This window comes from Myxocyprinus asiaticus, chromosome 7 (genome assembly GCF_019703515.2).
Source record: "Myxocyprinus asiaticus isolate MX2 ecotype Aquarium Trade chromosome 7, UBuf_Myxa_2, whole genome shotgun sequence".
NCBI lineage: Eukaryota > Metazoa > Chordata > Actinopteri > Cypriniformes > Catostomidae > Myxocyprinus > Myxocyprinus asiaticus.
The window spans coordinates 7,440,016-7,457,567 of NC_059350.1; the positions used below are offsets into that span (position 1 = coordinate 7,440,016).

Below are 17,552 nucleotides of genomic sequence, written 5' to 3' on the forward strand. Positions count from 1 at the left end.
AAAACTTAATCTGTTTGTCAAAAATATTATTGAATGTCATTGAATGCAAAATGTCGTCACATTCACATTGTTCATGCAATTTTCAATTCAAGCTTATCCCAGCACTGTGTCATATACGTCCCTTTTAAGCTCTGTAGCACTGCCAATCAGCCAGACTAGTCGACCTGCTAGAATGCATTATTAATTGATCCATCCCATTCATTATTCATTGTACCAGGTGGTCTGTTTCATACACCTATATATATATATATATATATATATATATATATATATATATATATATATATATATATACAGTATATATTGTGACGAGGAGGAGGGCGTGGCCGGGCCGTGAGGATGCATGCCCGGCATTGAGTTGCCTAATCAATGGGAGGGAGCTAAGGGAAGAGCCGGGGATGCCAGTGGGAGTGAGAGAGACACAAGCGGCCGCTCTGTGTGTGTGTTTATGTTGCTGTGTTTTCAGTTTGATGTTCTGTCTAATTAAAGTTTTGCTGATTGTATGAACAGCCGAAAGGGCAGCGTCTCCCCTCCAGAGATGGGGGAGGGGTAAGTCAGTCCGGATGGCGCCCCGAACTGAATCAGACGGTGGATGAGTGTGACGAGGAGGAGGGTGTGGCCAGGCCATGAGGATGCATGCCTGGCACTGAGTTGCCTAATCAGTGGGAGGGAGATAAGGGAAGAGCTGGGGACACCAGTGGGAGAGAGAGAGACACACGTGGCCACTCTGTGTGTGTATGATTATGTTGCTGTGTTTTCAGTTCTGTCTGATTAAAGTTTTGCTGATTGTTAATTCGGTTCCCGCATCCTCCTTTCCCAAACTGTAACATATATATATATATATATATATATATATATATATATATATATATATATATATATATATTATTTGTCTCTTTTAAGTAAAGCAGGCATCTCTGTTTATTGATAGGCGAAAAGCAAATTCAGGAGGCACAGGGGGCTATTGAGATCTACTGGTGTCTTGAAAGTCATCCAGGCCGACGAGATACGCACCAATGCAATTCACACAGCAAGACACAAAAAAATGAAAGAGCATGAGCCAGTTTCAATGCGTGTCACTCTATGTTCAAGCCTCCAGATCCTTCTTTAAATCTCTCTGCCTCAAGGACATGCTGCGACTGTGATTGTGTGTCCTTAAAACTCCACTTTGATCACTTTGACCATTTGGAATGAAAGTTCTCAGTTCATGTTAATACTGTAGATAGAACATCTCATTTTAGATTAGAAGCATCTTAGGCTTTAGTTCAACATTCTCCAGTTAAATGTAACCCATATTCTTTATCATATTTTTCCAAGCTTGCAAAAAGTTTTCTGAAACTTTCTTATCTTTTTTCCTGTGACCATGGCTCTAATTTTAGAATTTTGATACTTATTTGCTCACTTGGTATATAGTGGACGGATTCTACACAATTCAGCACATTTCCCTTATTATCAGTACTGTAATGCGGTAAAAATATATTTATTTTGAAATTTTATTTTTTATTTTTTATTTTTATTTATTTTTTTTATAATTAGATTTTATGCAGATTTTAAAATAAAAATCATTGTGTCCAGACAGGATGATTTTTTTCTTTCTTTCTGCGCTACAGTAATGAGGATTTGGAGGGAAAATTTATTTTTCATGAAAATGCAAGTATTAATGATCCTATTTGCTATATATTCGCAAAATATAATGTAATGTAATGTTTTTTTTTTGTTTTTTTTTTACTATTCAGGTCTGGTACATGATGTGTTTTAATAGGTGACTAAATGGTCTACCAAAAAGAAATATCATATGCACTAAAAGATTTATGCATTTCAATTTATTGACAAATGTGTTAATTTAATTAATTAATTACTTTAATTTTGTTAAGGATTACACATGTATTTTGATGGACATTTTTTTGTGAAACTGAAATGCATAAGTCTTAAAAATAGACTAATATATAATTTTTAAAATGTATGTTTTGCTCAGTAAGAACAAAAATTAGAGGGAAAATTGATGGACGGTAATATGTTTAAATGACCTGTTTTTGCACTTTAGTTAAATGGTATAGGTGAACTGAAGAGGGTGCTTTGCATAATTTTGTGTTTGTCTACATAAATGTTATTTAAAAAAAAAGAAATAATAAGACTATTTCAAAAACAATAACATGACTCTTGCACTATATTTCAAGCCTTATGAAGACATTCAATAGCTATTTGTGAGGAAAAGACTGAAATGGTGGAAGCTGACGTACAAGGACACGTGAACGGGCTTATTAACGTGCATAGGAGAGCTGGGTGAAAGTAAAGATTTCTGGTTAATAATGACAAAAATTTTGGTCTATTCTCACCCAAAGTGATCATATCACTTAAGAAGACATGGATTCAATGACTTGAGTCATATGGATTACTTTTATGCTGCCTGTGTGTTCTTTTTGGATCTTGAAAGTGATGGACCCCATTGACTTGTATTGGATGGATATATTCACATCATATCTTCATCAAAATATATTTGTTTGTGTTCTGCAGAGGAAAGAAAGTCATACGAGTTTAAAGACGGCATAAGGGTGATTAAATGATGAGAGAATCATCAGTTTTGGATGAACTAATCATTAAAGTCATTATTCACTGATAATACTTGCCTCCACTGAAGCTCTGAAATCTCCTTCACGTTCACGATGACGTCATTGACAGCATAGGCCAGCGGGTCAAATAACAGCATACAGGTTTGGAACAACATGAGGTTGAGTAAATAATTACATAATTTTTGCTTTTTGGGTTGAATTATCCAACTTAGATTTGTAGTCATCAGTGTCACAAACCTGCATTTGTAAAAGGTCGCCTGTGTCCTTCACTTTACCTCGGTTTGAGGCAAATGGGCAATACTTCCAACTCCCCTGCTGGTTACCTAACTCCTAACATCACACCTGTCTGGCTCGTGCTCCTTGGACCCTGCCTGGCACATAGACAGGAAATCTAAGCCAGGGTTGGCAGGCACCTGCATCCTGCTATGGCGTGCCAGTCCAGGTACCACTTTTCTGTGAGCAGATGGTACTGGAGCACGTGGAAGGCAGTTATACAGGCCCAGATGCAAACTGATGAACAAAGAGCATAGGGAAATATGTACTAAACATTTGAATGACAAAATATGCTGAAAGCTGGATGCCACGGAAATGAAAACTAGAGCACTGCGGTGGGGGATGGCAGGAATCTCACAAAAATGAAACAGAAAAGTGATTCCTTGAATATGGTGATAAATTATTTACTTTGGCAGAAGTGAAAATTCTCATCCATTGAAAATTCCTAACCCACAAGCTAGTATGACTTTCTGTCTTCTGTGGAACGTAAAAGTTATTTTTTTAAGAATATCCACCACACTCTTTTTCATAATATAAAAGTCAATATGGACTGGAGATATACTGTATGAATAATGACTTAAATTCTGATATGTTTGTCACAAAGTTATTGTATGGCTTTACTAGCCTTAAAATATAGTGCATGAGATGCATTAACTACTTTTATAATACTATAATGCCTGCTGTTGTTGATTATACTTTGGGACTAGCTATTGGCTGTTGTATTTGAATAATTAATAAGGTAGGTCTGCGCAAGGTTCTGGAATGTTATTAGTTATCTTTTATAAGTAATTAAGGGTTATAATTCTGTTTTACTTTTGTTTACTATTAATTATGTAGTAATATGTTAAATTAAAATGTTTAAGGTCACCCGAGGGGAGATTATTGTTCTTTTGAATTACTTGCGATCCTGATAATAGTTATTTAATCCTTCTCTACTGACCTAAAGGGCAATATTCATGAACATGGCTACGGCCTATTGATGATTGGAGAATGAAGGGTCACTCTGCCTGATTGTGGACCTGGCCGTTTCTCCCTATTCACACTCTATCCTACAATGTTGTTATGGTTCCTTAATGGTAAATTGGAGTTTTACATCCCCAGTTTCAATTTAATTTAATTAGGTTTGTTGAAACTGGTGGCCAAGATAAAAAATAAATAAATACATTTAAAAGAAATCCCATTACGTGACAACAGAAAAAAAAATAAATAAAAAAAAAAATAAAGTCAATAGCATCCAAATCTTTGAAGCTTAAAAAAGGCAAAAAGGTCTAAAACTTTGAAGCACAAAAAAGCACAGAAAGGCAGCATAAAAGTTATCCATATGACAGTTGTTAAATCCATGTCTGTAGAAGCTATATGATAGGTCTGGATGAGAAACAGATCAATAATTAAGACCTTTTTTACTATAAATTCTCCTCCCCTGCCCAGTAGGTGGTGATATGTGAATTGCTAAAAACAAAAGAGTATGAACTCTTCAGAGAGAAGAGGCGATTAGGAGGGCTGTTTGAAAGTGTAGATTTATAGTAAAAATAAAATAAAAATAAAAAAATAAAAGAAATATGGAGGGTGAGTAAATGATGAGAGGATTTTCAATTTTGGGTGAACTATTCCTTTAAGTCTCGAAATATTTTACGACTGATTAAAGACAATTCTTTGAGATTTCTGGACAGCGGCAGTTATTTCTATTCCTCTCGGGTCTGTCTTTGTCTTATTTTCTCACTATTACTGTGTTTTATTGGTGCAGTAAATGTGTTTGAGTGTCAGGTCACTGTAAAGACCTTCCCTCATGAGATTTCCCACGTGTGAAATGCGCCATTCACCCTCGGTTACATCAGACCTGTCCGTGAACCATACAACACAATCAACACAGCCCATTTCTGCTTATAAGCCTGGCTAGTGCTAAAGTACATCATCGCTGGACTTGTAGAGCTCTCCCAGCCAAGACTGTGTTTGTTTGTTGTAAACCAGGACATGAACAATCAAACACTAAATAAAGAAAATGAGAGAGAAGCTGAAAGCGAGTATTGCTAAAAGAGCGGCTCAAAGGTAGCCAGAGTCCAGTCTCTTCAACATAATATACCTATTCCTGCCGGCTGTCTCTGAGGTCAAGGACATTTGGTCAGAACTGGCTTTGCAAGCACATCTATTCACTTTGCTCAGTGTGCATTAGGAAGCCTAGCAACACTATTAGATCCTGGAGAGAGAAAGCAGTCATTGCTTTTCTACAAGCTTTGTAAGATTTCTGCCTTTGATAAGTAAAATGTCTCAGTTACGTGAAGCATAAGCCTGGTTCCCTGAGTGGAAACGAGATGCTGTGTAATCGCATTGGGACATGCCCTGAGTGTCACGTGGTCTGAAGTCCTTGCAGCTGCTAGAGAGTATGGCCAGCTTATACAGTGTCTCGTTCCCACTCAGGGAACCAGGGTTATGCTTCACATAACCGATACATTCCCTTTCGTAGGAACTCGAGCTGCATGATTGCATTGGGAAATATATACATTCATGCCATGCGAACAGTAGCTGCCAACTGTCTACGCCCGTGTGGCAAGCATATAGTGGCGCACAAGCGAGCTAAAGCATCTGAATAAAAAAGAGGGAATTATGAGTTTGCTCCTGTTCCAACAGAGAGAACCTGGGAAGCAGGAGTCAAACCCTCATCTAGATTATAAAATCTATCAAATGTATGCGGAGAGATCCACCCTGCCACCATACAAATGTCCTCTAAGGATGCACCTCTAGCCAAAGCCCATGAGGATGCCATGCTCCTTGTAGAATGGACTCGAATACCTGAAAGCGAAGGTAATGTGTTTCATAGGCACTTGAAATTGCATCAGTAAGCCAATGAGACAGTTTTTGCTTGGACATGAAACACCCCTGTTTCAGAGGGGACCCAGAGGGGACAGTGTGACGTCTCGCTTGCCCGAATCAAAAGCGGGGCTTCCTAAACAGAATCGTCTGTCGTAACAACCCTATTGAACACCGGCGGAGCGTGCCTGAATTGAAAAACATAACCATGCTTTATTGTTTGCAGTACCCAGTTCAAAATGCCCTACAGCTGCTGCCAAGTTGACAGATGGGTAGACAGAGGGATTAATGCATGGCTCTTGCCTGCAGCACGACCTGTAACCACAAGATGGCATGCTTGGCTTACTTTTGGCAACTGCCCCAGAACCAACAGCACAGCTTCCGAATGGAAGCCTTCTTTCCTCCAACACTGTGGCTGGTTGAAGGGAATTTGATAATGTTTTTGCCTTTATTGTATTTAGGCATAAATGATGAGTGCCCTGAAATGTATTTACAGCAGGGATGCTGACAGAATAAACCTTTTCCCTGACATTTGAATGGGGAAAAGTGTATGAACATTGGGGGGAATGTTTATTTGAGAAAACTGGTTCGCCACAATAGTCCCAGCACTCCTTATGGGGGGACAACGTGTGGTGCTTATGTTTACCGTGTGTTTTGTGTACACTTGTACCCGATGGACATCAAATTCTGTTATGCATGTCTCAAAACCTTTGGTCATGGAGACAGAGGCCGAATGTGATCGGCAATTATAAAAAAAAAAAAACGGTCACTCTGAATGTATTTACAACAGAGGATGCCAGATAAACCATCATCCCTAGCACAGAACGGGGAAGAATGTGCGAACATGGAGGGGAATTGAGAGCAAGCAGGCTCACGCAGCATTCTTATGGGGGGATAATGTGTGGTGTTTATGTTCACTGTGTGTTTTGTGTAAACTTGTGCTTGATGAACATCGAATTCTCTTATGCATATCTCGAGACCTTGTTCATGGAGATAGAGGCTGAAAAACATTATTTTGTTTTTATGTTTGCCCCCTAGCAAGCTGTGGGGGAAATCTTAACCATATTATGGTTGTCGAACGTTCGAGGCACTTATAACTGCGAACTCATTCTGATACTGACCGAAGTTAACTCCACAATTCAGCAGAAGAAACGCATTAGAATAATGTGGGATGTAATCTTACAGACATAAATTACATTTATGTGTCACGCATGAAGGATAAAGGCGTGAAAACCTTGAATGATCCCACACATTCTGCCAAAAATTTCTTAACTCCCCTGCCCTCAGGAAGGCATCTTAGGGCAATTAAATCCAAGTCCACAAGTCTCTTAAATAGTACATATTGTAAGATTGTTCAGATTCTTAACTCCTCATGAACCTGAACTTTTGCACCCTACACTTGATATTGCGGGTCTCTATTTTTGTGCTGTACCAGCTAATTCTTATAGGCACTACTGTGATATCTTTTTTGCTCTTGTTGCTGTATGTGTGATGCATGTTATTATGTTGGCTTGAGAAAGCCAACATACTGAAATCCTATTTAAACTTATTATGTTGGCTTGAGAAAGCCAACATACTGAAATCCTATTTAAAGTTATTATTATTATTCTGAGACAAAAATTTCTGACTCTAACTCCTCCTAGAGCTTTTAAGCTACATACACCAAACTCGGCACAGTCCTTTAGATTGATCTTGAATAGTGTGCTATATATTTTCTAACTGATCGGACTTACAGTATTCCAGTATCGGACTTCCGAAAAGGCCTCATGTCACATTGACTTCCATTCAAGGTGTGAACATTTTTCTTGTAATATCACCTTTAGGGGATTCAAGCTACATCTTATAACTCAACCATTCATACTTTCTATCTATCACTTCATCAATTTCTTTTTCTATCTTTTGCTAACACATGCTAGCAATGCCTAGCAAAGTGCTAAAACATGCAAAAAAACATGCTAGCTTCATGCTAACACATGCTAGCAATGCCTAGCGAAGTGCTAAAACATGCTAAAAACATGCTAACATCGTGCTAACACATGCTAGCAACGCCTATCGAAGTGTTAAAACCTGCTAAAAACATGCTAGCAACCTTAGCAACCAAATAACAAATCACATATCTCTGCACCAGAACATCGTAAAGACTTTTCGACTGTTTCGTACATTTGAATCAGGGTAGCAAGAAGCCTTTTGAGTATCACCTTGGTAACTAACTAAGCAACTAAATCAGCTATCTATCTATCTATCTATCTATCTATCTATCTAATCTGATAGACTGAATGGTCTTATAATCTTTAAACTTTGAACTTTTAAAACTACTACTTAAACTTGTAACTACTTCAAACCTAAAACATTCAAACTTCAAGCTTTTACAGCTACTTCAAATTTTCAGGCTAGGCTTTCTCAAGCCAACTTCAAAGTTTGTCTTGATGAACTTTTTTATCTAGTTATTGTTATAATAATAACTTTGTTGGCATGGCAATAAATTATTATTGAACTCATCCTTCGTTACAGAGTAAGTCCATCAGGCTCGTACCTACGTACCTACGTACCTATTTTTTCATACATTGAGTCATATTACACGTGCCCCGAGACCCTTGGTCATGGAGGCAGAGGCCAAACTCAAGAATGCCCGTGTGGTCCATGAACAGGTGAAAGATAAAATAACCAAGTTAAATTACCTTGCATATCCTGATAGAATCCGAAAGAATAATGGTGACAACGAAGCACTCCATGCATTGGTTCACCATCACTCTGTTGGGGAATATTCACTCAGTCCAGCCCCCTTGTTCTGTGGCCAGGCTCACCGGCCCATGTGTGATCCCCTCCTCCGCCACAAGCAGTCCACTTTGAACAGGTAGGGGAGAGAGAGAAAGGCAGAGGCTGCTCCTTCATTGCCTTATTCATATGCATTCTCCCAGAATGACACAGAAAAAGACAATAGGGACAAAGGGGCCAATTTGTTCCTTACCTTCCAAAGACAAATTCTCTCATACAGTGTTTTTAATGGTGACAGCTCAAGACACACATGGTAACTCTTTTGCATGCTTTGTTTGTCAGAAAATGGCCACCGAGCTAGTCCTCAGAGCATGTCCGTTGATGTTTGCTCAGGGGGAAGGCAACAAACATGAGGAATAATCCGATGTCCGTTCACACTCCAAACTTCTCAGATACAATGGCGAAATCTCAAACGGCTCCAGCACACGGAGCTCCAAATCTGGAGGCCGTGGAACTGGAACAAGTGGGGATAACACCTTGTGGTGAGAAATTGCAAGCCTTGAAAAGTGCAGCTGTCCCCTTTGGACCCTTGTAATGTTTGGCTTTGTAATGAAAGAATTCAGACCACGTGACACTCAGGGCGTGTCCCAATGCGATTACACAGCTCAAGTTCCTACGAAAGGGAACTGGAATGCAAATTTGACAAATGAGGCAACTTTTAATGATATCTGCTAAACAGAAGGCCTGTGGTGGAAAAAAGGCTAACATTGGCTTATGGTACGATACACTAGTTCTGTAATCCTTGATAGATTGATATGATTGTTGATATGATCAATAGAAACGTGCGATAATGCCACCACTGATTTGCTCTATTGTTGTTGTTGTTTTTCAGTAGGGCTAACAAATAAAATTATGATCATTTGCAAGGTATTTTCGTTTTAATTTCCACAAAGGTGGTGCGATTAACCGATGCCTTTGAAGCAACGGTTTCCATTTATTAACATTCTAGTAGTTTTTTTTTATTCTTATTTATTTTGATTTAACTATAATAATCAATTAAAATATAATTATATTTGATGTATATTTAAAATAATTTTAATGAATTGCTTAATTAAATTAATTATTTTGTATATAATAATAACAATGTTAATAATCTCTCTTTATTGTTAGAAATCTACTTGTAGAAAATTACTATGCAGATTTTAATTGTCAAATGATTAATGTTTGAAAAAATGATAATAATCTCAAAGATGTTTTGTGCAATTCTGGTGCTCACCTGGTTCAGTCGAAAAAAGATCGCTTTGCTTCTGCTTTCAAGGCTAAAGTGACGAAGAGTCGAGTACAGGCTCTTTTTATGCGATTGTAAATCCACATGCAGAGAAGACATCTCCTGGGTTTCATCTTTTTTTATAATAGATCGATCACTGAATGATACCACAAATATCCCCTCTAAATTGTGTATGTAAAGGTTTAAGATTGGGCCAGTGCAATTTAACAGTAAATTACTGTAATTATTTTCCCGCTAATTTTTCATAAATTATACAGCTCAGTTTGACAGTAACATACTGTAAACAGTTTCTACATGAAGACACAGAGAAAAATTCAGCTATAATACTGTAAAAACAACAAAATTGACAGCAACATACTGTAAACAGAATCTACAGTAAATGTTGCAGTTACTGTCAAAAAAAATAGAAATCATTTACAGTGTACACTGTAGTGTCCGCTGTGTTTCACTTATATTTCATACTTGTTGAGCTTTGATAAGAATTACATTTAACCCTGCAAGTACAAATTATTATACTTTTATTCATCTCATCTGTATGACATTTTTACATAAATATTGCATTTATATTTGCAAAAAAGGTCATTCTAGGACAAAGATTCTCTAAAAGAGAGTCCTGCTGTGGGATTTTGTTTGAGTATCAAACTTGTTCACCTGCAGCAGTATCCTTGTTAAAGGATTCAAAAAGATTTTAAAGTTTCTAAAGCTGTACATACATAAAAAGAGTTTATATTTTAGATGCTTTCATTAATTTTATATTGTATGTGTCTATGTATTTGTAAAAAAAAAAAAAAAAAAAAAATGCATATAAGCATTGCGACGGTTGCATTTGAATATCTACGAAAACTAAAGAAATCACTCCAGATAGTCCGTGTACCATTCCATGATGCATCTCGAGGTCCTGGGCATGTGCACCTGCAGGATTTAATCTGAGGGTACGCACAGAAATCTGCCTAGTGGTCTGCAAGGGCCTTAAAATGAAATCCGAATCGAACCTGAGAATGTGTGGCCCTACCCTACCCGTCCCAAATGATACCGTCTACTATCTAATTTCTTCTCCTAGTATCTTCTTCTAATATAGCTGTATTTTATGTAAGCATATAGGCAACATTCTTAACAGTACTGAAACAGTAAACATAAACAGTTTTTACAAGGCACGGCAGCCCCTTAGTACACTAGAGCAGAAGGGGAAAAAAGCATTGCCTTACCATTTATTTTTTGAAACTTCACCTGGTGCAAAACAATCTGGAATAATATGAAACAATGCAACAGTCCCCTCTATGCAGCCTGAACTTGTTTAGAATGTTGAATCTTTGTTATAACTGAGCTAAAAACAATCTAGACGTAGCGCAAAGAATGAAATAGAGCGCAGGTGTCTCAACATGCATTTTTGAAAATGTGAAGTTCTTTTTAACTTGACATGCTGTTTAAACAGTGCCGGTCCTGCATGAGACGCTAAGGAAAAAGCGAGACGTGGTGCAAATTTCAAAGATATTCATCCAGCATGTGTTTACATAGGAAAACAATGGGAAAACAGAACAGACATGCGCAAAAACATATTCGCGTGAACGGCCCCTAACTCGTCCGTTCGCGCGTGTCTGTAAGTGAGAGCGCCTGCGCAAAACTTTTTCATTAATTACAAACCTGAACCCGACCCGAAACCTGTCGGGTTTTTGGGTCCCGTCGGCCCGGATCGGGTTGCAGAGCTCTAAATCTGCCTAATAAACCTTACATCTAGGGGGGTCCGGGGGCATGCTCCCCCGTGAGATTTTTTTTGTGTGCAAAAAACAACACCAAAGTGTTCAGTTCTGGTGACTTTGAGATAAGCATTTATTTATTTTTTCGAGTATGAGTAGCATTCATGTAACTATTGGCTAAAGCATTTTTTTCCAGTAACCGTTCAGACAGACGCATTTTCGTGCTAAAAAAGCAAAAGGCACCACAAAGAATAGAGCAGAAAGCAGGTGTCTCGAGACACATTTTTATCACTTTTTAAGTAGACAGCATCTAAAATGCTGTGCTCCCGTGAGAGATGCTAAAAACACAGTGAAACATGATGCAGTTCCATCTAGTGAATGTTTACATGGAAAACGCGAGCGGATGCAAAAACACGTTCAGTTTGAACAGCCCCTTGTTTACATGACACAGCACTAGCTGAAGTTTCTCAAAGTTACCTCTCAAAAAGACAGCCTTTTGTCTTAGTTGACTGTAGGTAAATTTACACTGTATCCAGCGCTGTATTCGTAAATATCCCAATACTGTTTTACTGTGTGAGAAACCGCTCCAAATGATTCAATGAGAGAGCGCTTTGAACTAATTCTACTGAATCACGAATCGATTCAGACCATTTTGCAAGCCCATTTGGCCAATTCACTGAAAAGAACTGACTCAAAAGAATTATTCATTCGCAAACTGCGCATTGCTAGTTCTTTTAAGCAGCCAACAGAAATGCGGGACACACTTCATGATTGGTGAAATATTCTGATAGTAAATATTTCTCTGGTCATTCGGAGCGCTCATGGTATGCACAGTGCATATGGCCGTACAGCTGCAGGCGCCACTGGTCCTGGGCCTCACCTCTTGCATTTCATGGGCGGATTTAAGTTGGTTGGCATTTCTAAACCAACATGTGATTGAGTCTTCCCAACTAGGTCAATGATGCCGTTGATGTGCAATCTTGAAATTGGTTTGGGTTTTATACACAATTACTTTATTATTCCCACTGTCAAGTCCTGGTGTATGTAGTAAAAAAATGTGTTTGAAAACATGAGACGAATCACACAGCATTTCATCTTTCAATATAGGACGATCCTGTATTATAAGGGACTGGTGGCAACAACACATTAAAATGCCATCCACTTTTACTATCTGTTTGATCTCAGTTTTCTTTTAATAAAGAGCAGTGGTGCTTCAAACATTAGAGGATTGTACGTGTATTTTAAACAGTAATGAACTTGCCCAGGTGTCCATGGAGACTCGAATGTAATGCTGAGAAAAGGCACTTCACATCAGCTTGTACACCTGGCATTGCCGCTTCCCCCTTGCTATTTCACAGAAAGACACGGATATGAAACTACGAAAAATATTTGCTTAGCATGTCAGCTCCTTGGTGTCGAGTCTACCTCTCTCTTAACTGTCAGGGTTTGACTGAATCAGGTTAGAACAGCAGTGTGGATTTGGATGACAACACAACTGTCGGACAGGCATACCGAGACGCAGAGACGATGTTTCAAAAGCAACATCTTACATAACCTCAGAAGAGAGTCTGGGAAGGGATAGTGGGGGCTTGTGGGTAAGCCAGACTCTTTGAACAAGTGTTGTGGCGGTTGCGATCGTCATTTCAGGGTAGAAAAGGAAAGTGTAGCATATATAGGAAAAGGATTGTCTTTTAGCTCAGATATTTACAAGTTTGGAGAACAACGAAGATCGTTATTTTGGTGGAAAGAATGTTATGTGGATGTTTGCTTGTTGAAAAAGTCCACATCGTTTGACATTGTGTAATTATACAGAGTGATCTCCACGTATTCTTAGTTATTTCAAGTCAATGTGAACAGGTACATTTGGATAGACACTGAAACGAACAATATCAACTTACTGACACTATCTAAAATGTAAACCATTTTACTGTATGTACTTTATGAACTTTAGAGATGTGCAGATCATTAGGATTACCTCCAAAGAGTGGTCAGATTTGTAATTTACCATAAAGGTCACAAGTTCAATACTAAAAATGTATTTAGAAATTAAATCTAGATGGAACTCGAAAAAGTAAAATCATCAGCGCTCATTATAAAAGTGAAAAATAGTGTGAAGAATGAAAAATAAGTATATGATTTGTGGGTAAATATGTGCTCTCACAATGCCAAATTAGGTATATGTGTTAAATTAATGTGATGATGTTAAATATATTTCATTAATTTGTTTATATATATATATATATATATATATATATATATATATATATATATATATATATATATATATATATATATACACTGTATGTAGTGTGTGTGTGTGATTTGTTTGTTACAGAAGCTTTGCATACATTGAAATTGTATGTTTCATTGTCCAAATGTAAAAAAATAAAACAAAATAATTGTGGGTAATTGACCAACAGAGTTGTCCAAGGTGATTAAAAATGAGAAGTCTTTTAAAAAATTACTTTAAAAGACAAGTTTCAAGTTTGTAGAAATGTATCCTGTGTGTCCATGTTGGTTTATATCATTTATTAAAAAAAAATAATAATAAATAATAATTAAAAAAAAAAAAAAAAAAAAAAAACATTATTTAATGACAAAGAAATGTCCTGTGGTGTAACCATCAACTGAGAATATATATATATATATATATTTTTATTTTTTTTTAACAAACATCATGAATATATATCAGCCGCACCATTTTGTGTCAGGAAGGACATCTGGCATAACAAAAACCTGTGCTATGACAAATATGCAGACCACAAATGGGAGCAGCTGAAAGAAGAAGTGTCTATCCAAGTGTAAAAAAAAAATGCATGTGTGCATTTTTACACACACTTCAGGTATGAATGCCTTTGAATGCTAGTGCTAATGCACTGTGTTGAGAGACTTTGATAGATTCGTAGTTATGAATCAATGGTTTTAATGCCATACGTGGTTAGCAACAGTGTAATTGGCAAATTTGGTACAAGCTCAGCTTTAACAAATATAGTATTTCATTTCAGTCTGAAACTAAAATAAATAAACAACTGTAAAAAAAAAGCCCTGTTAGTCCATTTCGATGACAGCTGCAATGTGTTGTGTAGAAAACAATTGTGCCAACAGATCACACATTTGAGTTGGCTAGCAGAGAAAAGGCAAAACTTCAGATTACATTAGAGAGCACACTTTCATGTGTACACACACAAACGCCTACACGTGTACACAAGTATCTCTCAACAGATTTTCACAGCTTCTCCTTGAACAACTATCTGTCAACAACAAAGATAAGATTTAAACAGTTCAATTAAAGCATAATAGTCGGGGGTGAGTTGTTAAGCACTTGTACTTCTCTCTGAAGTGAGCTTGCTATGTGAAAAGATTATCCAGACAATAGGCCAAATATCTAATAGACCACTTTGTTTTTCAATTAGATGCGTTACCTTTACAAAGCTATGAATGACTTAGAGCCTGAATCCTTTAAGTAACAAATGAGGAACCTGTTTAATAAAAGTAAAAAAAAAAAAAAAAAAAAAAAAATGGTTTTAGCACTTAAAGTAGTTTTTTTTAGTTAAATCTAATTAAATCACATTATATAAATGATAGATCGTGATAGCAACCAAAAATGACACATACATTGTTTGTCGCATATTACCAACCAACTATTTCACGTGTAATACTTTTGCACAGCTATAGCTAACTAGATTTCTACATATTGTAACTAGATATTTTCAACATGTTCACACAGGAAATCTACATGCTTCTTTAAATGTTTACATACCCTCAAATCGACCCCATTCTACCAAATTACTGACAAGTGCCAACCCCTATAAGACATTTGTGCATAAATTCAAATGTCTTCACCTTTACCTGTGGCGCTACTGATAAAATTATAATCTGAGAATTGACAATACAATGATAATTGCCCTGTGGCTAACTCTGAGACATGGGTTCTAGTCCCATGGGAACCAGTAGTGGTGGTTGTTGGTGTAATAAGTGGAGGCATGTGGATACAAATACGGAGGGGAGTGGATACAGTGACACTCGGGACGGAGAGGTGCGGCGACCTTGGTTTGCTCACATGTTAAGTCTCCTGTGTGTTGCGGTTTTACAAAGACGGTTCCACCTCTAAAAAAACGAAAGAAAAAAATGACCAAAACAGCAATTGCAAGTGGGGTGGCGAATGAGGTGGCCAGGTGTGGCCGTGGCCACCATGGACCAAAGCCTATTGTCATGGACAAAAACAATGCTAGGGTGTTGTGGGTGGTTGCCAGGGTTTTGCACAATTTATGTTGCACCATTTGTGGTTGTTTGGATGTTCTAGAATTCAAAAGAGTCCACCTCTAAGTCTTTAAGATTTCCTGGTTCCTAAATATGTCCCTGGTCCATCCCTCAACATAAGTCTATAGGATTATTTCACCAATTTTATCATCCACCACAATAAAATCTCTGTGGCTCTGGTCCCTCCTTCAACATAATGATTTTTCCTCTCGTTTTATTGTCTATCAGGCAAAAATTGTAAGCCTGATCGCTAAGGAAAGTAATAGCACACCTCTCCACAAAAAAACACATAGCTTGAGGTATCATTTATGCCTGTGGCACAAATATACTGAAATAACAACAGAACCAGCATACAATGTCCTACTGAAGATAGATTGTTAGTTTAGATTTGTTTTCGAGTTTTGCTTATAATCATACTGAAAGCGCAGGTTGACATTTCATGCTAAACTCAGTCTGTGCTAACTAAAATATTAAGCAATGCCTCCAGTGGCCAAAGCTGGAATGTTTTTTGAATGAAAGGGCACGTGTGAGCTTCCATTTCTGAGTGAATTATCCACAGAGTGGCACCAAAAGTGGCTTGTTTTTAGCTGTGAGTGATGTAATACAGTCAACAGGAATGCATATTTTATTATCCCTAAACCTAACAGTCAGTGGAGTAAAAATGTATTCTTAGAGGGGAAATGGAATTATTGTGTGAACGCTAGTATTTGGAAGTTTATTGACTAGTAAACAAAGTCATCCACTCAGCTTCTCTATAGGTTTGATATCCTTAAAGGGATAGTTCACCCAAAAATGAAAATTATCTCATCATTTACTGACACATGTCATCCCAGATGTTTCTTTCTTTATTCTGCAGACCACAAATTAAGATTTTAAGAAGAATATCTCAGCTCTGTAGATACATGCAACGCAAATGAATGGTGGCCAGAAATTTGAACATCCAAAAAGCACATAAATGCAGCATAATAGTAATGCATAAGCCTCCAGTGTTTAAATCCATGTCTTCAAAAGCGATATTTCAGTATATAGATGTGGGTCAGAAACAGATCAATATTTAAGTCACTTTTTATTATAAATTCCTCTCCCTTTCCAATAAGTGGTGATTTATATGAAGAATGCAAATTGCCCAAAACAAAAGAAGAAGATTGTGGAAGTAAAAGTGGAGACCCATGAGTGACTTCTGTGTGCATTTTCCATTTCATTTTTTTTTTTTGTTAACTATTAGTACCTAATAAACAAGCAAAAAATAATAAATAAATAAATAAATAAGAGCAAATCGTTTTCCTTAAAGTTGATGTCCTCATATGTGGACAGCGGGACTAAGTTGTGATATTTTAAGAAATGCCAAGCTATATAATTTTTATTTTATTTTATTTTTTTAATAAAATAGTTTATTATGTGTCCAGGACTGTTGATTATTCATGTTTGAGGTGTTATAGACATTACAGGTGATTTTCTAGAAATATGAAAACATAATTCTGATTAAAAGTAATGGCCAGCATCATCAAATCACTGCCAAGCATATTAAAATAAAATTTTGAATTATAAAATTCTGAATCTATGTACCATCTATGTATCATTGTTCCATGTCTGCCAAACATGTTGAGTGGTCCAAACATCATCTGCAGCCTGAAACTGAACTTTTGGTTGTATTTTAGGAGTGAATGCACAGGAAAGCTATAGGATGCACACTTGCTCTCTTGCTCCCTACTTAGTGAATGACTTAACCTCCAGTGTGCTGTCTGTCTGCACTGGTCTCAGAACAGTTTGAAATGCACATTATTTTAATCCTAACTCCATATAAAGCCACTAAAAGCAAAAAAAAAAAAAAATCAGCTTTTGGATGAATATATTTATTCTCAATGTGAAAATGCAGAGTAAACATATAGGAATGCATTTACTAATGTTAATGAATAGCACCTTATTGTACAGCATTAACAAACATAT

The 17,552-nt window shown here is 37.1% G+C and overlaps 1 protein-coding gene across 1 annotated transcript in view; it reads left to right on the plus strand.

The window, feature by feature from the left end:
• The window catches only part of LOC127444079 (VPS10 domain-containing receptor SorCS1), a 310,619-nt gene that overhangs the window by 20,293 nt on the left and 272,774 nt on the right, over positions 1–17,552 (plus strand). The window lies entirely within an intron of this gene.